At 38.7% G+C, this 20,476-nt stretch overlaps 1 protein-coding gene across 1 annotated transcript in view; it reads left to right on the top strand.

Annotated features, from left to right (window-relative positions):
- The first annotated feature begins 7,277 nt into the window (after positions 1-7,277).
- The window catches only part of syndig1l (synapse differentiation inducing 1-like), a 60,697-nt gene continuing 47,498 nt past the window's right edge, over positions 7,278-20,476 (top strand). The window contains 1 exon segment of the mRNA XM_080881884.1: positions 7,278-7,351. The gene's annotated coding sequence lies outside the window, so the exon portion shown is untranslated.

The following is a 20,476-nucleotide window of genomic DNA, read 5'->3' as shown; positions in this document are numbered from 1 at the left end:
GATCACAGCAGCTTTTCAAACAATGGGTTTTGTGTTCTCACCACCAAACAAAATAAAGAACAAAACCGGTCTGAAAATAATCAAACTCAAAGTGGACCCATCCTTGGTCCTCCACACACACTGTTCTGAAGGGGCTTTGGAGGTCTTTCATGATTTTTGTTCTCGTTTGAATAAGAATTGAGCAATCATAGCATATTATTGGAGAAGGCTGCGTCTAGACATATCTCTCCACTTCAGCGATGTCTTTTATGACCACAGTTTAATTTAGGCAAATCTTCAAAAGTGCTCATGAAATGTATTTTCTTGCCCTCCCCCGTGTTAAACATTAATTGTTTTTATGCTTGTAAGCACCCTTCTGTTTATGGTTCCTAGCTTTCTACTAATAAGCTTCACTGGGAATCCATCAAGCCTTTCATTTTAATAGTTTTCCATTTTTTTGTTAAGACTGACGGTTTTTTGTTTTCGCTTTTTTCATTTACCACCTTTAAATCTCACGCAGCAATGTATCATTTATCCCAAGAGATCATTCCTCCCTTTTATAAGACTTGGAAAAAAAAAAAAAAAAGCTCCTACATCCTTTTTGTTTGCACAGAAAAACTACAGGTCTATTTTAATGATATCGTTAGTACCATACACGGCACAATGAAATGGATTAAGACCAGTCACTTGTTAAAAAATTTAATAAACAATGAAAGGATTAAGAAAAATATCAATTAATTCTGGCGAATAAAATTGAAAGGGGAAAAAAAGGTAATCCAGGCATAAAGACTTACTGACACTAACATTAATTCTTTATCAAAAGGTCTCCTGTCAGAATAAAGTGAGCAGAGTGCTCTGTTCAACTGTGCATTGTAATTTTTCAATGTCACTTGCTTAAATGAATAGTTTAGATAAGAGAATTAAGAAATCACAGATTTGTTCAGTTACCAAGGGAATAAGCTTATCCAGTGTGTAATTTACTAGACAGGTATTAGCGTTATGACTGATGAGAGTAAAGTAGCTCGTCAGTTTTAATTGTGGTCATTATGCTGCATGGAAGGTGAACAGACTCTAAAAGACTGGCATGCTAGAGAGCCTTTTTGTGAAAAAAATATGTTAGTGTTGGCCTAAAGGTGAAAGTGTTAGGCTGGGTCCTTTGCTCAAAGCTTCTTAAAAGTGTCTTATGCTTAACAACTAGTAGCCTTGTTAAACAGCATTTCTCTGGAACTAGTCTGTTATCTTTCAGTGGCTAATATTTCCCCAGGTGGTATGTCAAGGCATAATCTGGATTACAAGCACATCTCATGACTGATGGTCACTCTAAGGCAAAACAGCACCCTATAGTGAGGATACATTGCATCACATTTAAAATACATAATATTATTGTCATGAACTGGCTGTGTGGATGCAGAAGAGGACCCAAACGCAGAACTCACGGAGACAAAAAGCTGAACTCAAAATCACTGCTTTATTGCAGGCTTCACAAAGAAACAGAACTAAACTGGGAATGCTAACAGAAGACCGAGGGACCACAGAAAGACACACAGGTTCCGGGAGGAGACATTGACGACGCGACACTGAACTGAGGGAGACATGCACATAAATACACAGAGGGTTAACGAGGGAAGTGGGAGTACACGGGGAACACAGCTGACACAGATAATCATAATGAGACAGGGCAGGAGTGAACACAACATGACGCATACTGACGAGAAACTGTCAAAGTAAAACAGGAAGTACACAGAGGTTCAGACAGGAGGAGACAGAGCACAGACATAGCGGGCTGGGGAAAACATTAAATGAAACACGAGGGGAAACGAGGGCTCACAGATACACAGAGGGGCACACAGGGGGTAATCAAACAAGGAACATCTTTAACAGAACCTAGGAACCACGGCATACGGAACACAATACAAAAATACAAAAAAACTAAGATTGCTGGGCCAACATGGCCCAGGACCATGACAATTATGGCAGTTCTTTGGAAACACATCTCACAGATGAGTTCTTTAAGGCAATTTCAACCTTTGCCTATAGCCAGAGTTACTTTATCCTACTATATATTATATGCAAGAATGAAAGAAATATGATTACAACATAGTTGTAAAACATTGGTCTCAGCTAATTTCTGTATGGGGTTATTTTTTTCAATTACTGATTAGATATTTGCCATGTTATGGTGGAGGAGCTTTTTTAGTTTTTGTAAGTGTCATTGTCTTACAAATAATATGTTTTTTTGTACTAACTTATGTGCCCAATAATTTTATTAGTGGATAGATTGATTAGCCTACTGATAAAGTTAGCATTGATTAGCAGGTATCTGACTGCAGTATACCCATACAGCCTGTAGATGGGCTTTGATCAAGAAAATATGGTCACTTGGGGCTCCAAAAGACTATAAGACAGAAGTCATGTTATATATTGTAGATTATACTATTATATATCGACTTTGTATTATAACTAATTTGAGCTTTGATACTGAAAAACACAGAGTTGGCCAAGAAAATTTGCGGTCTGGTTGGCAGCCAGGTGGGGTCTGAGTGGAGTCAGATTCCAACTCTGAAATATAAATAGTCTACCCCGGCCTTCAGCTCTTCCTCCTCTTTGATCAGGAACCTCTACATCTCTGGTGCACTGCTGCAATGCTTTGGGTCTCTTATAAAGTGCCTCTCAGGGCCCTTTGATTCCACCACCTACCTGCTCTTGTTTGTGATGTGCCTGGTCACGACTGTTTCAAACCCCAACCAGCCGTCCTCTCAGCTTCATGTGAAAGGAATCCCTACAGACTTCTCCACACTCACAGGACCACGCCACCAGTGCACACTGAACAAGTGAGTCTGGGCAAGTGTTTGAATCTCACCAACAAATGCTCCCAGGTGCATTATGACTCTAGCATCTCAGTGTTCTTGGAAATAACCAAACTTTTAATTAAATTATCATGACTGTAATATATTTTATAAAAATGGTACATATACATAGATCTTTATATTACCTTTTAAGTCTTGTGTTAATTTAGTGTATTCTCTTTAGTTGTATCGTCTAATTTTTATATAGGAAAGTTTTCACGTTTTTACGTGGGTGCAAAATTAGCTTTTATTGGGGATAAGGAATGAGCATAAAATCAAAATCAAACCTTTTTTTTCATATTTTTCAGTTGGCACTTTTAAAATAACTGCACGTTGCAGAATGACAGGCCTAATTTCACTGTCCCTAAATGCTCAGCCAAGCCTGCAGTGGCTCAGTCTGACTTGTGAAGATCCTGGATAAATGATTGGCAACTGTTTAATGAGGGCCTGCATACCTTTGATTACTAGGCCCCACTAATGAACAGCATGTCAGTTTTGCCCTATTAGCACAGAATACAGTCTTGGCTACCCTGGGTAATCAGTCGAAATGCCAGTCAAAGGGCACATTTGATATTTCATGCAGCTCCCTGTGGAAAATCTGAATAATCAATTCAAATTTTTAGATAGTATTTCTCTGGGGTGATGTCATCTGCTCTGCGTTGATGGCTAGAACACCTTTGAACACACCATGATAGCATGATTGTAGTTAATGATGATCTCCCAATATTTATCATACAAGTTACTGTTGACATTACTTTTTCTTTTCTTTTCTTTTTCAGGAGTGGAACACATGCATATTTCCATTACAGACAGCCACTCACAATGTATTTTCCCCACCTTATTCATTTTTAATCATGCTTTGAGCATACATTTCTGCTCATATGCAGATGATAGTTATCCCTATTTAGCAGTATTGTGCCATATACCCCGCCAGACCAGAAAAGGGATCACACATTATAATATTTTGTTGGACCATCTTTAGCTTTGATGATGGCAGCATTTAACATGGCATCTGAACAAGTTTATGCAAAATCACATTATTTTTTTCCACCTGGCGATCTCCTGATACTTATGATGGAAGACTGTGACTGCTAAAGTCTTCTCATTAATATCCCAAAGATTTTAAGGGGTTAAGGTCTCTGTGGTAGCCAGTCCAAGTGTGAAAATGAGGTCTCATGTTCCTACAACGGAGAACAGGAAGGCTGAGCAGAGGGTAATTAACAAAGCCCAAAAGAATCATTGGTTTCTCTTTGCCACCCCTGGAGGTCATTGCCAGATCCTGCCAGACATCCTGCCAGTTGTCTCAAGAAAACCAGGGCCCTCACAGGTGACTGCGTGCATCCTGCCCACCACTTGTTTGATCCGCAGCCCTCGATCAGCACCTCAGGTCAGTCAGGTCCCACACCTCCAGACTCACAAACAGTTTCTTCCCCTGGGCCATTCGGACTGTTAACAAACACAATCATAAAAAATGCAAGAATTCCCCAGCAGTGTAAACCTGGTTTGCTTGTGCAGAAAGATGGTTATTGGAGTCACCTTCATTGTGGGCAGACATCTTAAAAATGAGTCAGAATGCACAATGAATCACTGAAGAAGGAATATTCAGAACTGAGTGCTGAATCACCACCCAAAACTGAGTTTTCAAATACATAAAAAGACAGCAACACAGGGCTAGACACCCACACCTGGGGAGATCAGGATTTGTACAAAAAAAGGGCAAAGAGTCAGGACAGTTTTCATTTGTCTCCATTTCATATACTTTATAGCTCCCAGCACATCTTGAAATAAAAAACACAAAACAAAACACAAAACACAAAATGTATTTAAGCTCTACCTTTAGAGACATTTTGTGAAAATGATGATATTTTGCTCATTTAAAAAAATGCTTATGTGCTTGTTTTGTTTGTCTTGACTGTTTACCTTCATATAGACCAACTGGGCCAACCAGTGCCATGTTAGTAACAGCTCTGGTGAAAATCAGTTCTCTAAGCATAGACTGTGAATGTCACATACACATCTACATACTGTACTCACTGTTTACAATGCAGCAACACAGCACACACTCACAGCTCAGTGGCATGTGGTTTAACAGGAATTAATACAGTTGTGGACATATGTCTTGTAAAAGCTCCAATTTCTTTAAAGCCTCATTTAAGCTATCTCATATGGTCAAATCATTTTGTTAAACACGTAGACTACCAAAGGGATTTATATATGTAAGAAAGTCATGACACCCTCAGGCTACTGAGATTATGAGTGAATGACTCAGCTAGAGGTGGATTTTGGAAGAAGTAGAAAAAAAACTAACTTGGGCTTACTATAACATGCTCATAGAATCTGGCTGTCAAGTTTTTTTCTTCTTCTGTGAATTCAATTAAAATGTCAAACTCTGTGTTGGTTCATGCATAACACTGAGGTATATTATACATTTTCTGAGACAGAGGAGAAGAGAAATTGAGTGGAAAGGTTGGTGAGTCGAGCAGTAGCTCTTTGAGTAAATTGGTTTTGCTACAAAACAGTTGCAAGAGGTTTTCAAAAATATAGGATAGCAATTAGGGGAGTGAAAGAAAGACTTATTTATTTCTCACAGTTTAGTGGAGTTACTATAAAGTAGATTTCTTGGGCATAATGTATTGAAATTCATCAAGGAATCGAACCGTACCTCTTCACCACTGAGAAAATCTGACATAAGTTCAAAACACCTCAAACTTTTACCCTTTGTTGGTGCTAGAGTTTGAGTATAGTCACTTAAATCTAATGGACTCTTCCTTTAACCATGATCTAGATGTCCCAAATGCAAACAAATGATCTTCTTTTTCTTCTTTCATCTGTTTCCTTTATGGGTCACCACAACACATCATCTGCCTCCATCACTTCCTGTTTCTAGCATATTCTGTCACACCATGCTGCTGCATGTCCTCCTTCACTAAATGCATGAATGAGCTTCCTTTTTTTCTTCAACCTGGCAGCTCTATCTTGGCTTCACATCTTTTTCTCAGTTTCACCCTCTCCAAACCATACATCATAGCAGGTCTCGCTACTATCTTGTAAACCTCCTTTTTCACCCTTGCTGATATCCTCCTGTCATAAATCACCCCTGACACCCCTCTCCAACCACTCCACCCTGTGTATTTTAGCTCACTCCTCTCTACTCCTTGGATCATCACCTTTCCCTCTCTCTTTCTCATTCTCACACATATGTCTTCTGTCTTGCTTTTACTAACTTTCTATTGCTTTTCTCTCCAGTGTGTACCTCCACCTTTCCAGGCCTACTTCTACCTGCTTGCTACTCTCACTACAGATCCTAATGTCGTCTGCAACGCCTCGTCCATCAGCCGATCCCTGAAGAAGATGCTGTTCTCTGACTTAATCCCACATCCATCGTCCCATGTCCCAACACCTCTGTGACTCCTGCACACCTCATATATATATACATACATATATATATATGTGTGTGTGTGTGTGTGTGTGTGTGTGTGTGTGTGTGTGTGTATATATATATATATATATATATATATATATATATATATGTGTGTGTGTGTGTGTGTGTGTGTGTGTGTGTATATATATATACATATATATATGTGTGTGTGTGTGTGTGTGTGTGTGTGTGTGTGTGTGTGTGTGTATAGTATATATATATGTGTGTGTATGTGTATATATATATGGTTTAGTAGACACAGACAGACCGAACGACAGACAGACAGATATACACAAATAGGCCATGAATATTATAAATATGCCATTTATTTCCCAGATGAAGATTAATTAATTCAGCTGCCAATCCATTAGTCATGCCATAAGGGATATGTATTCATCCGTGTTGTTTTGTTCTGATTTAACAATCAGAGGTTATCAGTATTCCAGCACCACCCTGCTATAAATACACTATCACTCAAAACACTGGTGAAAATGTCCTTTGGTTTGAATGAAAATATGATGTTTTATCTAAAACAACTTATAATTGATCAGGCATGTAAATAATGACTCCGATGTGCAGCCTACAGACAGATTGGCAGACCGTCTTCTACATGTTGCATCTTTTCACTCTTTCCATGGGGTCAGTGTCCCAAACCACCCTTTTGTGGGCTCTTACGCTATTGTTGGTTCTTCAGCCGTAACATAGAGATTTTGTCTTTGCTGTGACACTGTTTTTTTCCACTTCCTTTGTTCATGGTGAACTTTGCTATCGCTCCCTTTCCTGTTCCAGCCCACTTTCAACCAATGAGGATTCAACTTATACATAGAATCATCCATGTTGAGCTACATCCTGCTGTTTTTTTGGAAGACTGCACACAGGCACATTTGCCTAGGTTGTCTAGGCTCTGTGCAGGCAAATATCTATGCCAGTGGACACAAAATAGTCTTGAGAAGACTCATAGCAGCCAGGAAGGGAGAAAAAAATTCTACCTCACAGACATGCAAAGGAAAACTGACACTAAAGGACGGGGTTGTCACAAATTTCCTTAATGAAACAAACAAAACTGGACAGAAAATGGAACAGAAGAGTTAAAGAGTCAGCCAAGGTTATTATTGTATTGCATGCTTACAATATTATTATTTTTTTTAATTAGGTTTTCAAATGTTGTTTTCCTTTCAATTTGTTTTAAGTCAATACATATATTTACATAGACAAATAATGCCTAAAATGATGTGTTTGTGTTTGTGGCAACATGCCCTACTCTGCTCCTGCCTTCCAAAGTCCTCATCCCTGAACATTTTCATGCCATTATGCAGCAGGAAGCTAAACAGGCTAAATGAACAAGCCAAGAACAAGCCAAGCCATTTAAATGGCATTACATGCTATTTTTAAAACAGAATAACAGTGTGAATCAAACTGCCTGTTTAAATCATCTTTTTGTGTCCTCTTTCTGTGCTGCAAATGCACAGGATTTTAGAACAGCTTACCTGTACCTCAAATGACCTCTCTCTCTCTCTCTCTCTCTTCCTCCCTGTTTGTTCATCTCACCAAAATAAGCACAAGAACAAGGAGAAGACACATAAATTCTGGCTTTTCTGAGGGACGACGATTGACAGTGCCTGTTAGAACCTAGTTAGACAAATATGTTATGAGAGGCAGCGTTTTTGGCATCAGAGTTTGATATGTTTTGTTTTCTTGTCTATCCCTGCCATATGGGTCTTTTTGTCTTGGCAGCGCTTGTCTCCCCCCCCCCACCCTTTTTATATTGCAGACACTTCTCGGAGGTATTGCCACTGATGCATTGTGTTCAAATAGTCATTCACCTGACAGTGATGTCACATGTCTTCCTCTAATATTTGTTGTTGAGTTCATATAATCGGTCATCTCACAAGAAACAGCATTCATTGTAATCACCACTTTTATTTCCACCATAAAAAGAGATATGTTTACTTTCAGTACGATTTAGTCATTCACAGGAAATTCTATCAGATTCATTTGCTAAACTGCATATACATGAACACATAAACAGGTAGATTTTGAGGTCTAAAAGATGTGTTGTCTGTAAAGTGCTATACAGTCCTTCTGAACATAGGATTAAAGGGATAATATTATGTTTTATTGAAAGAGGAAGGGCTTTTTGCAATGCCTTTTTCATTGCATGGTATTTCAGCTAAGTCATAGGGGGCATGTTGTGTGAACTGACAGAGTTCTGCAGAAATGAATGAGCCTCAACAGTTCTGTGTGAAACAAGAGGCAAGAGTCTTTGTACAGAGAGATGAATTTAGGAGCGAAAATGTCAATTTCTGTTGTGTGCTAGATTTGAAATGCACCCAAGATGTGAAGGTGAGGCTGAAGGTAATGGTTAAGCATGAAGAAGAAATAACGACCTTTCACTGCATTTTTGCAATGTTTGAGTCTTCTGGCAGTGTTTTGGAAAGAAAAACAGAGTCTTACTTGGATTTTTATTTTTGGACTTTTAATCCATCCATTTTCTTAGAGGTCTATCCAATCTAGGTTGATGGGGAGCCCTTCCCACCTGTCAGGCTGAGAGGCAACGTACACTCTGTATAGGTTGCCAGTGCATCACAAGGCTCTAAATCATCCATCCATCCATCCATTCGCTTCCGCTTATCCTTTTCAGGGTCGCGGGGGGCGCTGGAGCCTATCCCAGCTGTCATAGGGCGAGAGGCAGGGTACACCCTGGACAGGTCGCCAGTCTGTCGCAGGGCCAACACACAGAGACAGAAAACCATTCGCACTCACATTCATTCACACATTCACACCTAGTGACAATTTGGATTATCCAATTAACCTATCCCCACAAATCAATTTAATGTAATAATTTTAAAAGCAATGTAAACAAATACCTAAAGTGTTTGGAGGATTTTTATATCTGCATAGAAATTTTTTTTAAAGATTATTGCAATTAGGCCTACAGTAATTGCCATTTTGATGAAGTGGAAACCAAGTTATTTGTCTATACAGCTTGTTAGATAACAACAAATGAAATGCAGTGGATTTAGAAGATTATAATTCTAATCAATAAATTAATGCTGTTACTGCTAAAAAAAAAAAGGGGGGGGGGGGAGCTGCAAAAACATATTATGCTGAGCTTTGTACATTACTGTAAGCACTAGATAATGTTAAGCATATATTGACATGAACAGACAGATTTATTAATAGTTTGTGCGAGCCCAAAACTCTGTTTTAGTATTTAAAAAAAGACTGTCATCATTACCTAGCCGTGGGGTGTTATTTCAGTTTTGCGAATGAAATGTGTGGACACAATTTGAACTCTCTTAGGTAAGATTTCTTGAAATTTCTTTAAGTAGTCTTCAGAAATAGTTATTCATACTTCTTAAAGGCCATTCAAAGCTCTTCTTTGGATGGTGGCTGCCTTTTGTTCCATTCTCTGATGAGATTATTCCACACTGCTTCAATAATATTAAGGTCCCTGCTCCAGGGAGGCCGATCTGCAACTGATCTTTCATTGTGTGTCTATCCAGGTATGCTTTTACTTCATTGGCAGGGTGTTTGGGATCATTGCCAGGCTGAAAAATGAAGCTATTGTCAGTCAGATGCTGGATAAGTCTAGCACTCGACCTGAGCTGTCATTTTCATCCAGGGGACAGTTGTGTCAACCTATAGGACCACACAATTCACAGTGACTTCTAACAGGAGTTCACCTGTATAACAAAAACATATCGATTCTCCTTCAGCTGTCTCTAATCTATGTCAAATGCTATGTTGATTTCAAACAGAACCACAACCTTTTGGTACATACCTCTACCCCTTCATTAGGTCTGCTCATTTGTTACTCACTAATGTGCACTTCTCTTTGTGGAATGTGTTTGTGAATACACAAATAAATTGGCTGTGTCTTTGTTGATAGATTACTGCACTATAAGTAGATAGCCCGCAGAACTACTGTGCAACAGCGCAAATCTGGCCCAGAGTGTCTAAATATGCTTCTGTTCATTGTAACAGACATTCAAATGTTGCTTTTAATGTTAGAAGAAAGGAAAATTAATCTTGGGTTATTGCATCTATGCAAATTTCTCCCAGCTCTTCCACACCACTACAAGGAGCAGTAAGCTAATGAGCAAGCCTAGCATACAATTTGACAACAACAAACATGGCAAACTGCTCGAAATGACTATAAAAGATGTCAGTTAAGGTTTTTCCATGCTGATTAAAGCATGGGAAAATGGGAGGGGGGAGGGGGGGAGAACAGAAATTTATATATGTTCTGCGGGTATATAGATAGATTGGTGAATTTATTGATTTATGTGAACAAATGTTAGAATGATGATCATCTGGGACACCCCTGGTTTAATGTTTCTAAGCTTCCCCAGAATAAACATTGTCATATCTCATGTACTCCAGGCTTTCATATCATGGAAAAGTGGTTGCATAACATTAGTGATTATAAATGGTTGGTGTTCCTGAGCCTATCTGTTTGTCCATCAATGCATCCATTGAACAAGACTTCCAATATATCTCACTCTGTGCTGTGTCTGTTACATACCCAAAGGCATTCCATGTCTGCAGAGACCGATAGCAGGGAAATCGACTGAGCTTGGAAATCAGTTTTAATGAATCACTGTACACCCACACCCCTCCCTTCCACCTCCTTCATTTTTTCAGTCTCTTATACTTATAATGCTTTTCAAAAAATAAATGCAAGAGAGATGAGTTGTTTACCACCTTGTGCTGCTGCCTCCAAGTCTCCCTACCAACCATTCCTTCATCAAAACCACCTGATATGAAAGACGAACCAGAAGCAACAACACCCACCCAGTATTCTTTTAATGATTTCAAGCGAATTGTAATAAGGCACCACACACTCTAAAACCTTTGTAAGTTTATTCTTTGATGTGCCATTGGCAGGCAGGCCCATATAAACAGATTGTGGAGAAAAAGTTTATTAAATGGATTGGTTTCTTTTGCCTCTGAGGCAGTTTGCATTATCACTCGCTGCTTTTGAGATAAAGGAAATTCAAATACCCTTTCATGTACTCTAACATATGTTTATTACAAGTGGTGAAAGGAAAACAAATCAAGAGACAAATGAAATCCGGCAACCAAAAGAGAGCAAGGAAAATAACTCGGTGATGCTAGTGTAGATATGTGGTTTTCCCCAAGAGAATAAAAGGCTTTCAAGTCATGTTAAACTTCCATGTTGTTCATGGAAAATGTGCTTTTTGTTTAAATCTTCACCATCAATTTGTAGAACCGGAAAGAGCTGCGTAATTCATCAAAAGAAAAAAAAACACTGACACAGTGCACTTCCACAGAAACCCTAAAACAGCATCAGAAAGTATTAGACAGATAAAACATATGTCCTTCCATTCAACTCACACATTACCCAGACATGCTCAGTGCACGTTTTCCCAAGGGGTGTGCTGTAGCACACTTTTTTATACATACAGGTTTGTGCTCAGAGGAACTATAAATAAATAAACGTGTCAACATTTATGCTGATACAGCAGGATAATTAGTGAAGTGTGTTTTATTAAGTTTTGTTCTTAATTTCTGGCCTGCTTTAACCAAGCATATGGAGGAAAGTTGCACTCTGTTCTCTGTCTCTAATGAGTGTGTGGTCTATTGGACGCTATGCCAATACGCCATCAAAGAGAATGATCATCAGTGGCGCACACTTCATTTACTTCCTCGTTTCTCTTTCTAATATTCTCTTTGTCTTCCTCTCCCCCTCACTTGCTCGTTTGCTGTTACCCTCAGCCTCTGGTTCACAGCTCCCTCTCCTCCTCTCTCATGAGTAACATACCTATCGTAGCTGCATTAGGACCACTCTAATCTGTGTGGTGGCGGGGTGGAATGGGATGTTCAATGGCTTTTTCTCGTCTCCTGGCTGAGAGGACTGTGTAATGTGCTAATGGACTCTACGGCTGCTGTCTGACCTCCACGGTAGAGCATGCAGTCAGAGCTCACAGCTGTGACACCCACCATACCACTATCTCAGCCAAACAAATGCAGCCTCACTGAAATCTTTTTTAAAGTTGCATGAATGTTGGATGTCCACTTCGAAGGTCTCTGGAAAGCAGTGGTGGAAAGTGTTGTCTAACATGCTGGTCCAAAATCTCTCACAAGGGTAAAATTTAGTTGAGATCTTGGTGACTGTGGGGCTTTAGTACATGATTCAATTTTTCCTAGCTGAACCATTCAGTGAGTCTGTTTGCCCTATGGATGGTGATGCTAAGATCCAGGAAATGGCAAGATAGAAAAGTTTGATTTTAAAAAAGAGTTGTTCACTTTGCACTTCTTCCTTGTAAGAGGTAGGTCACAGTGGCACAACAGTACAGAAGACTGTTTCTTTTGGTGTCCGTGCCTTGATGAAGTAGCAGTGGAAAAGTTGTTTGACGTGAGCTCAGGGTCTTCTTTTAAAGACTGTGAAAGTCCATATTAGGAGGTTGAAGGTGCAGTTAGGATTATTGATTATTTTGTGGGGTTTTTTTGTTTTGTTTTGGGGTTTTTTTTGGGGGGGGGGGGGGGGGGGATTTTCCCTTTTTACAAAGATGACCCTGTAGACCAAAAGACAATGCTTACCCATTGTTGTGGGATTCTTTCTCAAACTTCTTCAGCAACAGTTGGAAAAGACAATTACAAATATACAGAAGCCTTGAAGGTTCTCAGTCATCCAGGTCATCGTAGTCCAAGGAGCTTGGAAAGAAGCTCTCCAGTCTCCAGTCGCATGATAGGTGAGTCCTAGTAAATAATTTTCTAGTACGTGTACGTTACACATGCTATTTTTAAAAAATTATGATTATTATTTTGCTAGCTATCAAACTCGCTGGAGAAATGATTGAAATGCACTGAGTGTGATGCAGTATGGCAGCGCTATAATGGAATATGCTGTGAACTTGGCTAACATTACTTAGCAGTGATATGAGTTACTTTGCTCAAGTGAAAGCTTTAAACATTAGCCTGATACATAACTAGCTAACTTAAGTCTTTCTGGTTAACCCTCTGGGGTCGACGTCCTAGAGTCTCCATTTCAACTTGGGTCGAACGTGCGGACTTCAAACTATATACCAGTGTTTAAATTGTGTTGACAGGCCACGTAAAACCGATGTTTTTTGTTTTTAATAAAACAGTGGCGTTTACTCCGGGAAGAAACGGTAAAAATGGCGTTTTCTAAGGAGAGCGCTAGCAAATACGCTTTGCTTGTGAGTGAAAAACAACAGTCATTGGTGAAAAAAGAAAAACTCTCCTTCCCTATTGGTGGAAAAATGTACCAATCAAAAAAATGATATGGCAACATGTGGCATTTGGTTGTTTGGGAAGAGAGGGGAGTTTTAGGAGTGAGCGAAAGAGAGAGAGAGACGGTTTTGATACATGAGAAATTTGTGACGTTTACCGTGTTTGGAGTCTCAAGTTAGTGTGTTGTCTTTTGACGGGCGATCGTGGCTCAAGAGTTGGGCGTTCGCCTTGTAATCGGAAGGTTGCCGGTTCGAGCCCCGGCTTGGACAGTCTTGGTCGTTGTGTCCTTGGGCAAGACACTTCACCCGTTGCCTACTGGTGGTGGTCAGAGGGCCCGGTGGCGCCAGTGTCCTCTGTCAGTGCGCCCCAGGGTGGCTGTGGCTACAATGTAGCTTGCCATCACCAGTGTGTGAATGTGTGTGTGAATGGGTGGATGACTGGATATGTAAAGCGCTTTGGGGTCCTTAGGGACTAGTAAAGCGCTATATAAATACAGGCCATTTACCATTTTGTAGTTAGTGTGTAGTGTAATCGTTGTTTTGTTTTGTGTGTCAGTTCTACTAGTGAATGTGACAGTTGCTGCAAAAAAGCCACCTAAGGCAGATTGCAGTGTAAACGCTGAGTGACACAGCTGCTGTCAGACCTGCAGGATTTGCAGGTCTGACAGCTTTGCAAAACTTGTGCATATTTTTAAAAAATGTACAATTTCTTTTTGCATTTCAAGTTATGAAAATGCCTGTGGTTTTTACAGTCAAAAATATCACTTTCTACTCATATTTTAAATTTTGTCTGAATTTAGATCAATTGTGCTGATACGGTATGTCAAAATGAGTAAATAACAGATAAACAGTTTTTAAAGGTGAAATATAGAGGCCAAATCAAAAGTAGTCAAAAACGGCCAATTATACCCTGGACCCCAGCTTTTTGGAGTATTTGAAATAATGGTAATATGAGTGATCCATATGGTCACAAAGAATAGCCACTTGTTTCTGTGCTACCAAAGTTCCCCGGCTTTCATTCAAAATGTGTTTATCTTCAGTACCTGCACATTAAACTACTTAAAACTCATAAATGTCTTCAAGCTCACACTGAGACCTGTGGGGCACAATCAGCCGCTCAGACAGTACACACATTTATATGTGTATTTGTATATGAATATTTCATACTTTAAGGCTTCCTGTTTATTTAAGGGAGATGAACAAAATACATTGGAATTGTACATAATAATATCACAGATGATAAATTAAATAGATGTGCTGGAGAAGCTTGAAAAGGGACCTTGAAAGTGCTTAAAAGGTGCTTGAATTTGACCCTGAAAAAGGCGTATGAACCCTGTTAATATATTATCATGCTGTTTACAACTACATGAATGTGATTTATTACTATTACTGAAGGTCCGCGGCTCCGAACCGTAGTAAAGGGAGGACCTTTGGCTAATACGTCGGGTTCCGTGTCGGGCTGGTAGCCGAAAAATAGCTTTACTTTGTTGTCTGGGTCAAGTTTGCTAGCGAGAGACAGAGAGAGGCGTTGAAAGGCTGCTCCAACGGAACTTATTGTTTCGGAGGAAAACACGAACACTGTGTACAGTCGAGTTTTAATAGCTTACTTACTCGTCAGGCACTCTTCTTGGCTGCAGTGGTTATTATTATATTTACATGCTTCCAGCTCCCGTTTCTGCTCGATGACAACTCGTAGTTTTCCACTCTCCTTTTTCTCCCCGAGTGTTGCCAACTCCTCAGTAAGGAAAATCGCTATTGGTTGTCCTAAAAGTCGCTAGAAGTCGCTAAATGATGTCATCGCCTAATTTGCACAATTGGTCATGCTAATCTAATTGTAACCTATGTTGTTGGAGAGAGAAATAACATCGTGGAAGAGACATAAAGTGAGTAAAAAACGTCCTAAATGCATTTAGAGTTTATTTAGAACTACAAATTAAATTTCTTTTAGCAATTATTGTTTTTTCTTAATGTCACAATTCCAACCTTGATCCTTTATCCGGGCTTGGACCGGCAAAAGTGACCCGAAATAGGCACTCTGGTGGACTTCTTTTGTGTGTGTGTGTGTGTGTGTGTGTGTGTGTGTGTGTGTGTGTGTGTGTGTGTGTGTGTGTTTATAAGTAGTTTTAAACCTCGTGATCTACAAAACAGCATAACAGTGAAATAAGAATTGACTGTGTTACAGTGCGGGAGCAGCGGCTTCGTTCATGCGCGATTCATTTGCAGTTCGGACATAGGTGTGAACATCTTCTGCCCTGATAGCAGCTGGGGGAGGACTATCCTCAAAAAAACATAACATAGCTGTCAAACAAAACCCAAACAATCCTGACCCACGACAACATGAAACAGGAAAATACAGCCGTGTAACTGTATTCTAAATACCACCTTTTTAAACGGTAACTGTTACGGAATACAGTTACTCATATTTTGTATTTTAAATGCGTAATGGCGGTACATGTATTCCGTTACTCCCCAACACTGATCATCAGGGGGTCCTTTGTCCCTCAGACTTAGTTACTTCCCTTTGTATGTTATGAAATGATGGTTTTAAGACAGAGCAGCGACAACTGACAAAGCTGGTGTGCATTCCTTTTTTGATTTATTAGACCATTACACTAAAACAAATTCTTATCTTTATCAGAGCAGCTATTTATGTGCTTTGTTTTTCTTGGCCCTTTTTTGTGAGAAATTTTTCTTATTTTGATGAATAGTCCTCACAGCTCAGTGACACAATGTCTTGAGAATGCTCTATTTCTTTATACTTATAACAGAATTATATGTCTCTGGAAAAGTTGGAAGTCAATTTAATGTTCAGGCAGTGTATAGGGACATATTTTAGACACAGCCATTTTATATCATATCTGAAACTTCTTTATTATTCATTTGCATGCTGAAAACTGTAAAAAAGGCCATAGGAAAGACTTTTATAGCAAAGCCTGTTACTTAAAATTAAATAATTCAATCAAGAAAACATTTAGGCATCAACTTTGCCAGCAGGACCCAACAACAAAAAGAAGAAAAAGAAATATAGAAATATAACATGCACAAAAAAAATAAATAAATCAGATTTTCAGGAGATGGAGTGGTATTAAACTGATTTATGCAGTTCTAGTAAGAACAGATCAGATTTTTACCAACAGTAAAACACAAACTCAGTTTGAGGACAGCTGCTGTGTAAAACTGTAAAACACCAACTCTGTGTGACAGCTCATCGTGTGCAGTCTGCAATTTAAAATGTATACCCAGTCATCATAATTAAATATCAATTAGCCTAAATGTGCGCAACACTCTCACTTTGGGTGGTGCCCATATGGATTCGTGCTGATATAGGTAGCCCATATATGAAGCCATAGGTGTTTAATAGTCTCAGTGGAAAGACTGCTATTTTTTATATATGCAGTCTTAAAATGAATTAAAAGTCTAACTTTCCACCATAGCTGTGTCCATATGACGACTTCAGCAAACAGAAAAAAAAAGAACTGAAAAGATTTCCTTCTCGGTCGAGATACAATTAAAACTTTTTTGTCAAGACATCACAAAAATAAGTAAGGAAAGCATTGTAAATGTAATTGCACAATAATAGCCCCCTCTAATGTCATTATCCCCTTTTAAGAGCTGGAAGAAGCTATAACCATCATTCAGAGCTGGATTTCTGGCTGGTTCTATTTACCTCGGAAAATCCTAACAGAGGCTAAAAAGCATCACTACTGATGAATGTATAACACAATTTATTAGTTCTTTGACTGACCTGAAAAACATCCACACTATTGTAGCTGTATTGTTGTCCTAAAGCCTCTCTGGCGACCACATGCAGTGCAGAGAGGGAAATATGATGTCGGCACCCAGGGGCAGTGTGACATTTTGAATCAAGATATACAAAGCAACACTCAGCAAATCAAAAGTTTTTCTTTCCCTTTGACTTGGACTTTTTCCTTTTCACAGGCGCCTCTAAATTGAGCCACTGGGGCTCTTTACTTTTATCTGGCTGATGTTGTAAGTGGCATCCAGTTGCTTTTCAGCGTGTTTCAATAACCTTGAAAGATAAATGCATGAAGAGTTTAAAACAGTGACAAAACCTCTGCAATTAAAACTGTGAATATAAGCTATTAATGTGGTTATTATCTTATAAAGAGCAAACATGACACTGTGCAAGAAATATAATTGAAAAGTAGGAAAACATTACGCCAAATTTGACAACAGTGTCTGTGCAGTGAACAAACGTTCATTAATTATCATGTACCCATGAATGAAGAAAAGTTCAATCTTTTGATGACTATTTCTATGCTGTACACATTCAGTAAAATATCAAATGCATCTGCTGTTTTTAATGTCCTAATCAAGGTAAACACAAGATTAAAATCCAAAACAAAGAACCAAACTTCAAATCAGTCTGAAAATTATAGACCGATTAAGTCAAACAAGCTGCAAGTTAAAAACTAAAATTTGTGAAAGTCAAAGAAAACAAATCAACAGTATGCAGCAGAAGGGTGTTGATGTATTTTAAATTAATAACAGCCACTTCACAGTGACCAGTGCTGCTCAATTAAGAAATTAAGATGCAATTAAGAAATTATGTTTATTTTTATTTTCAACGTTCCCTTGAGAGCCAGCACTTAAATATCCTGACGTCTCATCTACCGCACTGTCTTTAAAGTCTCCTTTCACTTCTTGGTACAGAGAGACCAAGAGAACATCTCCAAAGCTCCCTGCCACCAAATCATCTGCTCCCATGGGCAAAAAAAGAAGAGCTGATGCAGAGTAAAGAAAGCTGATCTCTCTGTCTTTTGTCTTCTGCTGATAGTCTGTGCTTTCTTTGTGGGCTTGCTGAGCTTCATTAGAGACACAGAGCCTGGTTTGTATTTTAAAGACCAGTAGCTCTGATGAAGGACATGCATTTTCTGCTTTTGATCATATCCCTCAGCTTTATGCTGTCCTTAGCGGTCCATGGACATTTATAGAATGTTTACTATTTATTACACATATTTTACAATGGATGTGGTCACTGATATATTAGTCAATAAAAAGCTGTTATAGTCACTTTCATGTCTTTCCAGTCTCAGTTTAATTATGTTTCTCTCTCATGCTTTTCTTATTGTTTTTGTCAAGTATGACCAATTTCAGTGCCTTTGTTTACATGTGTGTTCCAGTTTCATGACATTTTTTGAAACAACATATTTTGACAATTTTCAGTGTATTGTTGTTACCTGGCTGTTAGCCATGGTGTTACTGGCTTGGGCTTTGCCGTCACCATTTTATTATGGTTTTCCTCCCTGCTTGTGTTTGTTATCACATCATTCAACCTTTGATAAAGTTTACTATTGTGTATTCTGTCCTGTCATGCATTTAACTGTCTTTATTACTGCACTATAAAGACCGATTTGAATGATTTCAGTGGCCTCGGTTTTGAGCTTTATTCATCACCTCGTACCTTGATGAACACGCTGTGCCTTTGAATTTCTCAAACTACATACAGTAATGTGCAAAGGTTTTTAAAAAATTGCTATTGCTATTTTTCTTTTAAATCACCTAACTCTGACCTATTAATCATTCAAGCATAAAAAAGACACGTTACTCCAGGGATGAACCAGTGTTTTGCCTACAACTTAGCAATTTAAGAAAGAACCAATCTTGAACCGTATCATTAGTCACTTTGTTACTAGCAGCCTGTCACAGCAACACATACTTTGCTCCCATTTCTTAAGTTAAATCTATGAAAAATGCCAAAGATAACATAACTTGAAAGACATAAAACAGTGTTTTTGTATCAACAAGGCAATTACCAAAGAGCTATTAGCCATAAACTTGTCATTTCTCAGCATGGTCTGCAGTCTCTCTTTAAAAAAATCAAATGGAATTGGAAAAGTGGAGTACAAAAGAAGTAGCAGGCATAAAAAGCCATCTACAGCCGATGAAGAGTATCACAAAGTCCTGTCCTTAAAAAAAAATAAATAAATCCAGCAAATGCCTGACACAGGACCTGAGAAATGCATCTGGCTGATTCATCTACTGTTCATTGAAGCCTCATCAGAAATGGTCTCAGAGGAAGAAGGGTGGCTGTAAAGAAATCCAATTCTTAATGAAGGGAAACAGGAAAAAAGGGATGACATATGCCAAATTGCATAAGAACTGCCCTCAAAATCAGTGCTAGTAGATCTTATGGAGTGATAAATCAAAATTTGACATAGTATGTAAGTATGTTTAGTATGTAAAGGTTGTTATGAGGAGATCAGAGTTACAACAGTGAGTGTCAGCAGTCATCTGTAAAACACAGCAGAGGAGTCATGGTTTCAGGTTGGATTTCAGACAGTAGTATTTGGTATTTTCTCAAATATTGATGGACTTATGAATGCAGAAAAGTGGTGGATCAGATTTTGATCCACCACTTAATTTAGCATGACACCATAAACGGATATCTGGATAGAAAGACACACACAATAGAGCGCTATCAATCATAGATTGGCCTCCCCATAGCCCAGACCTCAACTTAAACAGTGTGAGATCATGATGACAGATGTGTTGAATAAAGGTGGCCATACCAAATATTGACTCTCAAGCTTGTTAGAATTGTACAAACTCTGTTCTTGTCTTATATACACCAAATATATTTTTCCATTTTCTAAGCAAAATATAAAGAAATCAGGGTTAGTTGAAGACTTTTGCACAATCTTTCTTTTTTTAAATTAAGTTGGAAAAGAAAGCCTCACAAAATGTGGGGTTGCTACATCTTTCCTACTATCAATTAAGTATTAAAACAGTCACATAATAACTGTAATTGTCAAACTATGCTGATGTATCTTTATATATCTTTTCAAGAAACTTAAAATGTTCAGATTTCTGTCAACACGTTTCTGTCTCACTGCTTCCTCTCAGTTTAGATGAAGCCTCGTCAGCCCTATTATTTGTTTCCTCTCTGTGCTGTCTCACTGTGCAAATTTAAGCTGATGCCTCAGGGAATGAAGGAGGTCTGAGCTGGTCCTTTTAGAGGAGAAAATGGAGTTCACAAAAACCAGCTG

Source organism: Rhamphochromis sp. 'chilingali' (assembly GCF_963969265.1).
Source record: "Rhamphochromis sp. 'chilingali' genome assembly, chromosome: 5".
Taxonomy (NCBI): Eukaryota; Metazoa; Chordata; class Actinopteri; order Cichliformes; family Cichlidae; genus Rhamphochromis; species Rhamphochromis sp. 'chilingali'.
The sequence above is the reverse complement of the archived record's forward strand: the minus strand, read 5'-3'. Positions and strand labels throughout refer to the sequence as shown.